This window comes from Nicotiana sylvestris, chromosome 5 (assembly GCF_000393655.2).
Source record: "Nicotiana sylvestris chromosome 5, ASM39365v2, whole genome shotgun sequence".
NCBI classification, from domain to species: domain Eukaryota; kingdom Viridiplantae; phylum Streptophyta; class Magnoliopsida; order Solanales; family Solanaceae; genus Nicotiana; species Nicotiana sylvestris.
Genome location: NC_091061.1, coordinates 34,601,705 through 34,614,984, shown reverse-complemented (window position 1 = coordinate 34,614,984; position 13,280 = coordinate 34,601,705).

The following is a 13,280-nucleotide window of genomic DNA, read 5'->3' as shown; positions in this document are numbered from 1 at the left end:
CCATTATGAATTAAATAAACGATGCATGATACTTCATATCAAATTAGTTAATAAAAATATTTCAAGATATCCCGATAATTAAAAAAAATAAAATATTTTAGGATTCTTTTAAATGACAATAAAAATTTGAATAGTTGTCAATACAAAGGTGAATATGCCGACTTTTTGTCGTAAAATCTAAAAACCAATGTATATAGCGTTATGAATTAAAAAAGGAATAAATAATATTCCATATCAAATTAACCAATTAAATATTTTAAGATATCCCGAAAAGTTAAATAAATAAAATATTATACAGTTCTTTGACTGATGAATAAAAAATTTGGATAGTTATCAGTACAAAGATTACTCTGCCGAATTTTTAACGTCAAATCAAAAAACTAACGTATAAATCGTTATGAATTAAATAAAGGATAAATATTACTGTTTAACCAAAAATATGAATTTCGATCAAAACTTTATTTTAGAAGAACTCGGGTTACTGATAATTAAAAAATAAAATGAATAAAGGAAATTGATTTTGATAATAATAAGATGAACAGAAGAAAGCAAAGTAAATCAGTATATTCCGATGATATTTTGTATCCTTACAGATGATCAGTCTTCTCCTTTTATAGATATTTCAAGGTAATACGTTTCGTTTCTACCATAATTGAGCCATTATTATCTATGAATGACATTTAATGATATTTAATGTAACGTTATAATCAGCAATCATATTTGATTCAATACAGATTCCTTAACGTTTTCTGTATGTAATGCCCAATAGTACGTATCTATACCTTATTTACTATCAGATTCATTCACTTCCATCATAAAAAGGCTCAAGTATCTATCTTCATTGCTTTTTCTCTAAACATCTGCCCGTGCCCGTTAAAGCTCGTGCTTGTTGAAGCTCGTGCCTTCTTTGATTATTTTTCATTACTTATTCTTCTTTGACTGGTGCACGTGTCATGGCGTGTCATCTTATAATGAATTTCATATATAAACTTAATTTTTCCCAATACAGATAGTCCCCTCACTTGCCATTTATTCATCAATAGAATATTTGGGAAGTGGACCTCATTAAAGCGGGAATATTTGCCGCTATTAATTCTTCTCTGGAACTGATACTTCATCTATCTCTTCCATTTAATGTCCATGACACGTGGCATTTCCTGATTGGCTCTGCAACCTTTCAACGCCTTTTAAGGCTTTTTTACGGCTTCACCAATTACGAGGCGACAATTCTCATTATGACGTTTCCATCATTGCGCATTTTTCTTTGACGGTTGCTTCTGATTATAAATTTAACTTTTTACCTTTGTCTTTTTCACAAAAGTTCAGAATATTCAATTCAAAGTTTATTCTTCCTCGTACTATTATGTCTTCTTCAAACCCTAACCCTCGGAGAGTCCCCATTGTTGACAACCTTTCTCTTGCTCCTATTAGAAGTAGGAGATGAGGAAGGCTTCGTAGTTTAGGGTCTTCTTCATCACGAGTTCCCTCTGTTCCTTCTTCGAGTTCTACTCCTCCATCTAGAACCATAGGTTCTCTTTCTCAAAGGTCTTCATCTAGAGGTAAAGAACCCATTGAACCTCTTCGTGAACCTTTAGTGGATGAAATTGTTCCTGCGGAACTATCTTTCTACAATGATAGAGAATCCCTTAGAAATCAACTGTCTTCATTAGATCGTGCCGATATCTACCCGACTCAAATCACTGAAGGTCTGATTTCAATAGTTCGTAGAGATTGTCATTGGAGCCATGACTTTCCCATTATAATCCCTAATGCAAACCAAAAAATCACCTCTTATTTAACTGGGTTTTCTTTTGTTTACACTTACCCTTTCATGTTGGGTTTTAAGCCTGCTATTGACCCTGTTATACTTGAATTCTATCGTTTTTTGACGTTTACTTAGGACAAATTGGCCCTATTGTGTGGAGGGTTGTTGCCCGTTTGAGGCACTTGACCAACATGGCTGGTGTGCCTTTTACTTTCTCTCATTTAATCCACCTCTATTCTCCAAAGCTCTTTTGCCAAGGAATCTTTACTTTAGTAGCAAGAAGTAAAAGAGTTCTGGTTAACCCAGAAGATGATAAAGATCGTGGCTGGTACGCCAGATTTGTTGCTGCCCCCACTGTTGGTTTAGTGGGTGATAGAAATGTTCCCTTTCTCGAGAAGTAGAATTTTGCACGTGAGTTTTTTTTAACTTTCTCGTACCTTTTTTTAAATTCTGATGATCGCCATTTTAATTTCCTTCCTTTTCTTTTTAGCAACCATGGGAATTATCGATGAGATTTTCAATTTTCGTAGTTGGGTAGAAAAGTTATTACGTATTGCTCCGATGGACGGTAGGTCTTGGAAAAATCTTTCTCATCGATTTGGCTGGAAAGTGAAAACTCACGGTAAGAGTTTTTCTTTTCTTTTCCTACCTTACTTATTGTTTTCTTCAAAAATTATTTTGATCCTTCTTTTTGTCAGGATTTCCCATTCGAGGCGCAAGTGTTGAGGCCGTCGCAGCTTCCAGAATTTCTTTAGATAGGGCCCAAGAGATAATTTTGGGTTCTTCATAAAAAAGGAAGGCTACTGTCGACCAAGACTCTGGGGAGGAAGAAGAACAAGACGGGGGTTCTCTGATAAAAAGGCCAATGGCTAGAAGAAGAATTATTTCAGATGATGAAGCATCTCCCCCTCATTCTATTCCTTCCACTGAGCCTGTTGAAGCCTTGTTGGTGATTTCTGATGATGATACTCCCGCTGCTGCTCATGATTCTGTTGAATAGCTTTTTGCTCGCATGTTTGGTAGTGAAAGTTTAGGGCCAATTTCTAATGAAGCATCCCTTGCTTCTTTTTCTACACCTGTTCCTTTGATACCTTCTTTGCCAGTTGTGACTGTTACCATTGTTGCTCCTCCCCAGGTTGTTTGGACTCCCCAGGCTGTTTTTACTCCTTCTACAGTCCCTCCTTCAACTGTTCCTCCTTCAACTGTCCATTACACTAAGGTTGGTTCCTCGAGCAGAGGTGAAGTTATGAGGCAAGTTACCATCGAAGTTCCTGCTGAGGGTAACCTTTTGAGGAAATCAGGTCGAGCTGGCGTATGGTTGAAACCTTTGATTGGTCCAGTTGAGAGAGATAAGCTTGATAGCCACAGTTCTTTGACCTTGATGAACGATATAGTACAATCTTCTTTAAAGGTAACCTTTTTCAAACTTTTCTTTGCCCTTTTCCTATTTTTAGAGTTCTCACTTTTTCTTTCCTCTTTCTTCCCCTTTTTAGATCAATCTAATTGGTACGGAGATGATGAAGATGGTTTCCCTCTCAGAGCAATTAATGCATGATTACCAAGTGGAAGCGGACAATTGGAAGGAACAATATGAAAGTCTTCAAATCGACATGAAAATATTAGGAGAGAGCAAATGTACCTTAGAGAAGTAGGTAAGGGTTTTAACTTTAGAGTTGCAGTTGAAAAGGCTTCCTCAAATCAAGTTGGTAAGGACAAGAATCTTCTCGAAACCTCTTTTTTCGAGCAACTTTCCAAGGCCAGTGAAGAGATCAGAGAGTTAAAGTCTCTCTTAAGTGAGAAAGAAGTGTATGCCGGTGAACTCGTGCAGACTTTGACCCAAACTCAAGAAGACCTCCGAGAATCTTCTGATAAAGTTTGTTCCTTGGAAAGTTCACATGCTTCTATTCAAACTTCTTATGATTTTTCCTTGGCTAAGAATGAGAAGCTTAAAAATGATGCTTGTCACACCTCCTTTTTGCGCGCCCCGCCACCGAAGGGTTAAATGCGCGAGAGAGTTTTTCCAATTTAAGTGACAATATCCGAAATGAGATTATTTATTTAATTCAGAGTCGCCACTTGGGAAAGGTTTGGCTTTTGGTGTCCCAAGTCACCGGTTTATCTTGAATCCCAAATCGAGGAAATTTTCGACTTTCCAAATGAAGTCTGCAAACCAGAAATTCTAAGTAAGGAATTCTGTTGACCCGAGGGAAGGTGTTAGGCACCCTCGAATCCCGTGGTTCTAGCACGGTCGCTTAAATTGTTATAATGGCTAAATATCTGATTTAAATACATGTTGTGACTTATGTGCTTTTATTAAGTTTAAACCGCTTTTATTATTATCATTTATTTTATAGAATTGCAACGTCGTGAAAATGCATCTCGAACCACGTCACAATCAATGCACCCGTAGTTGTTAACACATTTCGACTCCGTTGAGATTTGAATTTGGGTCACATAAATGCGCACCCGAATTTAAGAATGTAATTTAATTAAGTCGCGCCTAAAAAGTCTAACGCGTTATTATCTTTGGGGAAGGCAGTGGAATTCACTAAACAGTCCATCCCAAATTCTAAGTATTTATTATGACCAATTATTGAGGGCCCCGCAATTTGCCTTTTTATTCGGCGAGGCTCGTCTCATTATTTTAGAAGGGTACCCTACAATGACTACGTCTTTACTACATTTATCTTTAAAGAAAAGGATGATGCCGAATTTTGCTGGTTTTGGCCAACTCCGGATTCCTGTTAATCATCTGATTAATTGTTTACGAGATGAAGAATGCTATACCTCATGGAACATGCTTTTAATTTGACAAAAATCACATACAAGCTGATGAAACACTACACTTACTCCAAACATTTCTTGAGTTAAATTTAACTAAACTTATTTAGGCTAGATTAAGGGAATTAACTACTAGAAATTGTTACTGATGAGATTCGAACGTGATCTTACATACTGCCTAACGGGACTCGATAAAAGGACTTAAAATAAAACAGAACTGCGTTGTATTTAATAAGGTCGAAGCATTCTACCCTATGCATACAATTATAGCTGAAAAGGAATCTAGTCAATCACTATGTCAACTATCCATACATTCTATGGATTGCACAATTACATCCTTCGTACCAACAAACAACTATAAACCATAACAAAAAAAAAGACTAAAACTTAGTTAAGCATCAATTAACTATCCTTTCATGCTATTGAATTACAAACTAGCCAGTTATACGAGCCCATCAATATACCATGAGTATTACAACAAGTATTTAAACTTCTTCAACATCTTTCATTTCATGCTTTCAACTGTTATAGTTACACCAATATGGGACTCGAAATGTGTACCTGGGATGCTGAAAATGCAAAGAAGAAGAGGAAGAAGATAGGGAAAATCAGCAGCAGCAGGAACAAAATAGCAGCAACAAACAAAGCAACACAGCAGAACAGGTTCCAGTGCAAGAATGCAACTATAGCCGATGGGAAAGTAGCAAAATGACAGAAGCACATAGTGGAGTAGAATCAAACTCCAGATAAACCAAATACAGGACAAACCAATGAAACCAAACAACCAGTAAACTCAATTGGGGCTTGGAAAAATCAGTATTGATTAAACAGGTCGAAACAAGTGAAATCAAGACAACAATGAGAAGAACGGTTTCTGATTTTGTCTGTGTGTTTTCTATCTCTTCCCCCTTATCTGTCTGTGTGTGTTCTCTTTGTATATGTGTATTTCTGTATTTCTGTGTTATGCCTCTCTCAATGTGTATCTGATATGCCTGTCTATCTTTTCCGTCTCTCTATTTTCTATCTCCTCTTCTAAAAAATGTTCTGTCTCCCCATCTCAATTGTCCTCCTCTCTTTTTATACCTAACATCAGGCCAATTTACAGCCTGTTAAAACAATCAGAAACCCCTCCTTTTCTGCTGTTTTTCCACTCAAACATTTAAAAGTAGAAACCCTCCCATGAGATTCTCTGACAGCCCTTTTATCACCTTATTAAACTAAAACCAGACATGGGCAGCAAGAATATAATCTGACAGCACATGCTGTCCAATTATTTTAATTCCTTAACAGCTGACCATACACATGCTGCCCAAAATCTAAACCAAGTGAACATGCTATCCATTTAAAACCAAAGTCTGAACTGCAACTATAACGCCACCCTTAAATGTTTTCTGATTCAAATTGAACAAATCACAGGCAACATACTCAGTTCCTAATTGAATTCAAACAAAATATCAGCAGGAAAGCCAATAACATGAATCAAATTATTACCATTCAAAGCTGAACTAATTGACGACATATATTAAATCGACTATGCGAATCACAACACATACAATCGAAGCTCAATGATCAGAATCCAATAGTATTAGCAGGGGGTTCAAGTTGTACTGACCAAAACAAAATTGGCCCTGGGAACTAATTAATCGACCCATTTCAATTTCAGTTGGGTTGTACAGTTTACACATACATACATTATCAGCAAATGAAGAAAGATTTGTCCAAATACAAAGGTCCGGGCAAGGTGGACAGGAACAGTCGACAAACAATTCAAAATAAAATCAACTAAACATTTGGGGCAATACAGACATTCAATTACAACAAACACATGAACTGATAAGAAAAGGAAAGCAAAAATACCTTAAAATCTTGAAAAATCAACAAACCCTAAGCTCGGATTTGAATCGACCTTTCTTGGGGTTGAACGGACTTTAATCGAAGTGTTCCCAACTGAGAACACTTCGATTAAGGTCTATTAGACCCTAATCTTCATGGTTCAAACGGACACAGATCGGGCTCAGGGTTTCTAGGGTTCCTAAGGGGTAGATTTGGGATTTGTGTTTCCCTGGTTAGATTCAGACCAAACCAAGCATGGTTTGGTCACGAGGGAGCTCAGGGGAGTGCCCGGTATGAACCTGGGGTGGTTTGGTGTAGATCGAGTTTTGCTCGAATCTTCATTTGAAGATTCGAGAACCTAGGGGTTGATTCGAGACAAAGGGACAACAGATCCATGTTCAGGGTGGTGAGGCGGTCCTATGGTGTTAAGGTGGTGGTCACCGTCGTCCTTGCCGCTAGGTTTTTGGTGAGGGGAAAGGGGGGGCGGCTCTAGGGTTCCGAGGGTTTAGGTCTGTGAAGGAGACGACTCGAGGGGGGTGTTTGGATGGGGCGTGGGGTAAGGTTTTAGGTTTATATAGTTAGTGAGTGGATAGATCCTGGCCGTTGAATGAGGTGAGATGAAGGGCCAGGATCTTTCAGCTGGTGGGGAACGATGTCGTTTCACATGCTAGGGGTTGGGTTGGTCCAGGGTTGAACGAGTCGGGTTCGTATGTAGGTATGGGGGATGTAATCTTGGCCGTTGATCGTCCTGAGATCAACGGTCCAGATTAAAAACGGCTCAACTGGATCGGGCAATCAGGGATGCTAGGTTGGGTTGTTTTGGTTTGGGCCTATTTGTTTTAATTTGGACTGGCCCAATCCGAAAATCCTTCCTTTTTTTCTTTTTAATATCTTAAATTAAATTGCCCAATAATACTATAAAAACATTAAACAACAATTATCACACAATTAATATTTAATTACACTAACATCACTTAATGACAAAATAGAATGAAAGATGCATTTTTGTGATTTTCCTTTTAATAACCGGATTACGGTTCACACGACATATATTTTTTATATTTTTGTTTGATAAAATAAAAATGGACAAGATCACAAATAACTGCCAAAAATGCCACGTAAATTCCAAAAATTGTACAGCAGGACCATTTGCTATTATTTTTATTTCTTTTGGAGTGATTGTTGCGTAAAACAAAAATCACGTGCTCACAGCTGCCCCTCTTTGTTCGGAAACACGAAGAGTTTTCGTGCAAAGATAAAGTGAGCGGATATGAGCGACTTTTGCCTATTGGAATACTCCGTGTGAAGCACATTTTGAAAGATTTGACCGAATCTTCGCTTCAAAGATTTCCTACATATCCTGGGCTAAACAGGAATTAGGTCAATGTAGTTCGGGAAACTTTGGTAGCTGGGACTACCATGGGATTTCAATGCTTGCCGTTACTGCTGTTGCTGTTGCCACTGCTGCTTACCGACTCCTTTATTACAACCAAAGGAAAATTGAAGCTGAACTAACTACGTGTGCCTGTCAACTGCTAGTTACAAGATTCCTATCTATGATTCTTTTGCAACTTGATCTTTGGTCTTAGCTGATTTTGCTTGTAGACTTCGATCCGATTGATGCTTGCAAGTTGTAGGCACCTGTTTATTTCTGCGACACTGAGTGAGACGGGATTGGTAGAACTCGGGACCTTGATTAAATCTTGGAGCGACCCGCCCTTCGCTTTTCTCAATATCTCGTAACATCTTCTTTTGTCTTTTCTTCTTTTCTTTATTCTGGGTTGAGACTTCATCTCATGGGTCATCTCAATCCATGCGCCTCGAGGTCCGACCTGCGGGGAAAAACAAAGCGAACGAAATTTTCTGCCCCAGTTTCACTAGGAAAATTTCGTGAGTTAAATGCCAGGAAGTTCATAGAATTGATGAATGGATTGGAGAATTTCAGTCTAACAAATGCAACTCCGGGATTGGGTCCTTAATATTGCCACAAGGTAAAAATGCTCAGTTCAGGGTTGGAGCCCTAATGCTGACTGACAGACAAATGCTCAGTTCAGGGTTGGAGCCCTAATGTTGGCTAAATGGAAACAGTTCAGTTTAGGGTTGGAGCCCTAATGCTGACTAACAGAAAATGCTCAGTTCAGGGTTGGAGCCCTAATGCTGGCCAAATGGAAAAAGTTCAGTTTAGGGTTGGAACCCTAATGCTGACTAACAGACAATGCTCAGTTCAGGGTTGGGGCCCTAATGCTGGCTAAATGAAAAAGTTCAGTTTAGGGTTGGAGCCCTAATGCTGACTAACAGACAATGCTCAGTTCAGGGTTGGAGCCCTAATGCTGGCTAAATGAAAAAGTTCAGTTTAGGGTTGGAGCCCTAATGCTGACTAACAGACAATGCTCAGTTTAGGGTTGGAGCCCTAATGTTGGCTAAATGAAAAGGTTCAGTTTAGGGTTGGAGCCCTAATGCTGATTAACAAACAATGCTCAGTTCAGGGTTGGAGCCCTAATGCTGGCTAAATGAAAAAGTTCAGTTTAGGGTTGGATCCCTAATGCTGACTAAAAAACAATGCTTAGTTCAGGGTTGGAGCCCTAATGCTGGCTAAATGGAAAAGTTCAGTTTAGGGTTAGAGCCCTAATGCTGACTAAAGGGAAAAGTTCAGTTTAGGGTTGAAGCCCTAATGCTGACTAATTGGGGAAAAGTTCAGTTTAGGGTTGAAGCCCTAATGCTGACTAAAGGGAAAAGTTCAGTTTAGGGTTGGAGCCCTAATGCTGACTAAAGGGAAAAAGTTCAGTTTAGGGTTGGAGCCCTAATACTGACTAAAGGGAAAAAGTTTAGTTTAGGGTTGGAACCCTAATGCTGACTAACTGGAAAAAGTTCAGTTTAGGGTTGGAGCCCTAATGCTGACTAAAGGGAAAAAGTTCAGTTTAGGGTTGGAGCCCTAATGTTGACTAAAGGGAAAAAGTTCAGTTTAGGGTTGGAGCCCTAATGCTTACTAAAGGGAAAAGTTCAGTTTAGGGTTGGAGCCCTAATGCTGACTAACTGGAAAAAGTTCAGTTTAGGGTTGGAGCCCTAATGCTGACTAACTGGAAAAAGTTCAGTTTAGGGTTGGAGCCCTAATGCTGACTAAAGGGAAAAAGTCCAGTTTATGGTTGGAGCCCTAATGCCGACTAAAGGGAAAAGTTCAATTTAGGGTTGGAGCCCTAATGCTGACTAAAGGGAAAAAGTTCAGTTTAGGGTTGGAGCCCTAATGCTGACTAAAGGGAAAAAGTTCAGTTTAGGGTTGGAACCCTAATGCTGACTAACTGAAAAAAGTTCAGTTTAGGGTTGGAGCCCTAATGCTGACTAAAGGGAAAAAGTTCAGTTTAGGGTTGGAGCCCTAATGCTGACTAAAGGGAAAAAGTTCAGTTTAGGGTTGGAGCCTTAATGCTGACTAAAGGGAAAAGTTCAGTTTAGGGTTGGAACCCTAATGCTGACTAACTGGAAAAAGTTCAGTTTAGGGTTGGAGCCCTAATGCTGACTAACTGGAAAAAGTTCAGTTTAGGGTTGGAGCCCTAATGCTGACTAAAGGGAAAAAGTTCAGTTTAGGGTTGGAACTCTAATGCTGACTAACTGAAAAAAGTTCAGTTTAGGGTTGGAGCCCTAATGCTGACTAACTGGAAAAAGTTCAGTTTAGGGTTAGAGCCCTAATGATGACTAAAGGGAAAAAGTTCAGTTTAGGGTTGGAGCCCTAATGCTGACTAAAAGGAAAAAGTTCAGTTTAGGGTTGGAACCCTAATGCTGACTAACTGGAAAAAGTTCAGTTTAGGGTTGGAGCCCTAATGCTGACTAAAGGAAAAAAGTTCAGTTTAGGGTTGGAACCCTAATGCTGACTAACTGGAAAAAGTTCAGTACTGGAAAAAGTTCAGTTTAGGGTTGGAGCCCTAATGCTGACTAAAGGGAAAAAGTTCAGTTTAGGGTTGGAACCCTAATGCTGACTAACTGGAAAAAGTTCAGTTTAGGGTTGGAGCCCTAATGCTGACTAACTGGCAATGCTCAGTTCAGGGTTGGAACCCTAATATTGGCTAAATGGAAAAATGCCAGAGATACTAACTAACCCCCTTTTTTTTTGAGTTTTTTTTCTTGTTTTTTTTAGTAAAATGTAAAAGAGAATTTCGTGGAAACTTCCGTTTCGAGTGGATTCCTTATTTGCCAAACTGTTTCTTGCACTCATGTACTTTCTTCTTTAGGCGACACCTGCTTCTTGCACGGTTGTCTTGGATCATACCTGTTTCAACTTTTCAAACAAAGAACAATTGTTAGCTCGGAAATGGCGGTTGGTTCGGTGACCTTGATTGTTCCAGTTGCTTTGTTGCGTCCTTATTTCTGTTGAGAAACTCTGCCATTGACAGGCTTGCATTTCCAGATTCTGTGATGATTTGCCTTGTAAGACTTTTTTTTTTGTTTTTTTTTCGTTTTGCTTGGGGATTTTCAATGGGGATTTTATTGGGGAGATTCTACGGAGATTTGTACAAGGGGAAGCTCTGTGGGGATTTGCTGGGGATTTGTTGGGGCAGGCTCGCTGGGGAATTTTACAAAGCGGATTTGCTGGGGATTTGTACAAAGTGAAAAACCTGTGGGGATTTTGCTGGGGCAGACTCTTTGGGGGATTTTTTTACAAAGGGAGGCCTTGTGGGGATTTTTTTTTTGTTTTTTTTTTGTTTTCGTGACTTTACTTAGAATGCAGTCAACATCATGAACCATCATCAGGTTCGGACAAACGTACCAACGAAGTGGGGCATTTCCCTTGCGAAACGGAATTCCGTGAAACCAACCCTGCCACCTGTCCTTTCCGGTATATCTGGAACTTAGGGTTAAAAATAAAAGGGATTCGAAGAAAAACAAAGAACTAAGAAAGCAAATTTCAGAAAAGAAGTGTCCCTTTCGGGACAAGAAAGACTTATCTGAGGAAAACAATGCTGACTTTAAATGGACATGACATGCTCTTTGGACTGGACGCTTGACCTTCAATGAACTTGCATTTCCTCCCGAACCAAAATGGACCTGTGTTTCCAAACCGGTGGAACTTTGCCGAGACTTCTGGGGTGGAATCATTCTTTCGGCCAACAGCGCCCTTTGCGGGTTTTTGCTAGTTATCCTCTCTCATTTCCCTCCTTGCTATCGCTCGATAGCACTCTTTGTGAGTTTTTACTAAACAAGCTCTCTCATTTTGGTTTCTCTACTCCCGTCTCCTCGCGGTGCCCGAAGGTTTTCACCGACAAGACTCTCTCATTTTATTTCTCTCAATTTAGAGTGTACCGGCCTCCATTCTTGACGCTTCTTGGCTTCCCACCACCTTTGGTAATTGATCTGAAGGGCTTGTACTTGGCAAAGAAAAGTAGATGATACTACAACTTCTAAGCCGCTTGACGTGCCCCGGTTTCAATTTCAGGGTAAATGGGTTTTTATTGTTGGTGTGACTGAACCTCAGAGAGAGGCTGCCTACGTATCCTTTCGGAATCAAGTCAGACGTAGTTCAGGACTCGATCAATGCTTTGTTTTGTTTGTTTTCTTTCTCTCTTTTTCTCTTTTTTTTTGATTGGTAACCAAAGCAATGTAACCGGCTTAAAGGCTTGTAGAGAGAGTTGATAGTGTTTGGGGTAGTGGGAATAAGACCTTCATCATTTCAAATGTGTCAAGATCGCTGGGGTGTCACTCAGACATAGTATCTTTTGACTGCATCCGCATTCACTGCTGTTTCGGGATCATTTCCTTCAATATCACCTAGGTACAACGCTCCTCTCGGCAATATCTTCCTGATGATGTATGGGCCTTTCCAGTTTGGAGCGAATTTCCCTTTCGCTTCCTGGTGATGTGGCAGAATGCGCCTCAGTACCAGTTGACCCACTTCGAAATTCCTGGGTCGGACTTTCTTGTTGTAAGCACGAGCCATTCTTCGTTTGTATAACTGCCCGTGACAAACCGTAGCTATTCGTTTCTCGTCAATCAAAGTCAGTTGCTCCAATCGAGTCTTAACCCACTCGCTGTCTTCGATTTCTGCTTCGACAATGGTTCGAAGCGAAGGAATTTCTACCTCTGCTGGTATTACAGCCTCGGTCCCATAAACCAAAAGATAAGGGGTTGCCCCTAGTGACATGCGTACCGTAGTGCAATATCCCAACAATGCAAACGGTAACTGCTTATGCCACTGTCGGGAACTCTGGATCGTCTTCCTCAAAATCTTCTTGATGTTCTTGTTTGCTGCTTCTACAACGTCATTGGCCTTGGGCCGATAAGGAGTAGAATTCCTATGCGTTATTTTGAATTGCTCGCATACATCTCCCATCAAGTGACTATTCAGGTTTGATGCGTTATCTGTGATGATAGTTGCAGGAATACCGAAACGACAGATAAGATTTGAATGTACAAAATCCACTACCGCTTTTTTAGTGACCGACTTAAGAGTGACAGCCTCTACCCATTTTGTGAAGTAGTCAATGGAAACCAGTATAAATCTATGTCCATTTGTGGCCTTCAGCTCGATCGGACCAATGACGTCCATGCCCCAGGCAACAAATGGCCAAGGTGCAGACATGGGATGCAATTCCGTGGGAGGTGAATGAATCAAATCACCGTGCACCTGACACTGATGACACTTCCGAACGAAGCTAAAGTAGTCCTTTTCCATGGTCATCCAGTAATAACCTGCTCGAAGGATTTTCTTTGCTAAGACATACCCGTTCATGTGAGCTCCGCACACTCCTGCGTGTACTTCGTGCATGATCCTTCTTGCCTCCTCGGCATCAACACATCTTAGTAGATTGAGGTCCGGGGTCCTCTTATACAACAATTCGCCGCTAAAAAGAAACCACTTGCATGTCGCCTAATGGTTCTCTTTTGATCTCCAGTAGCATGTTCGGGATATTCTTGT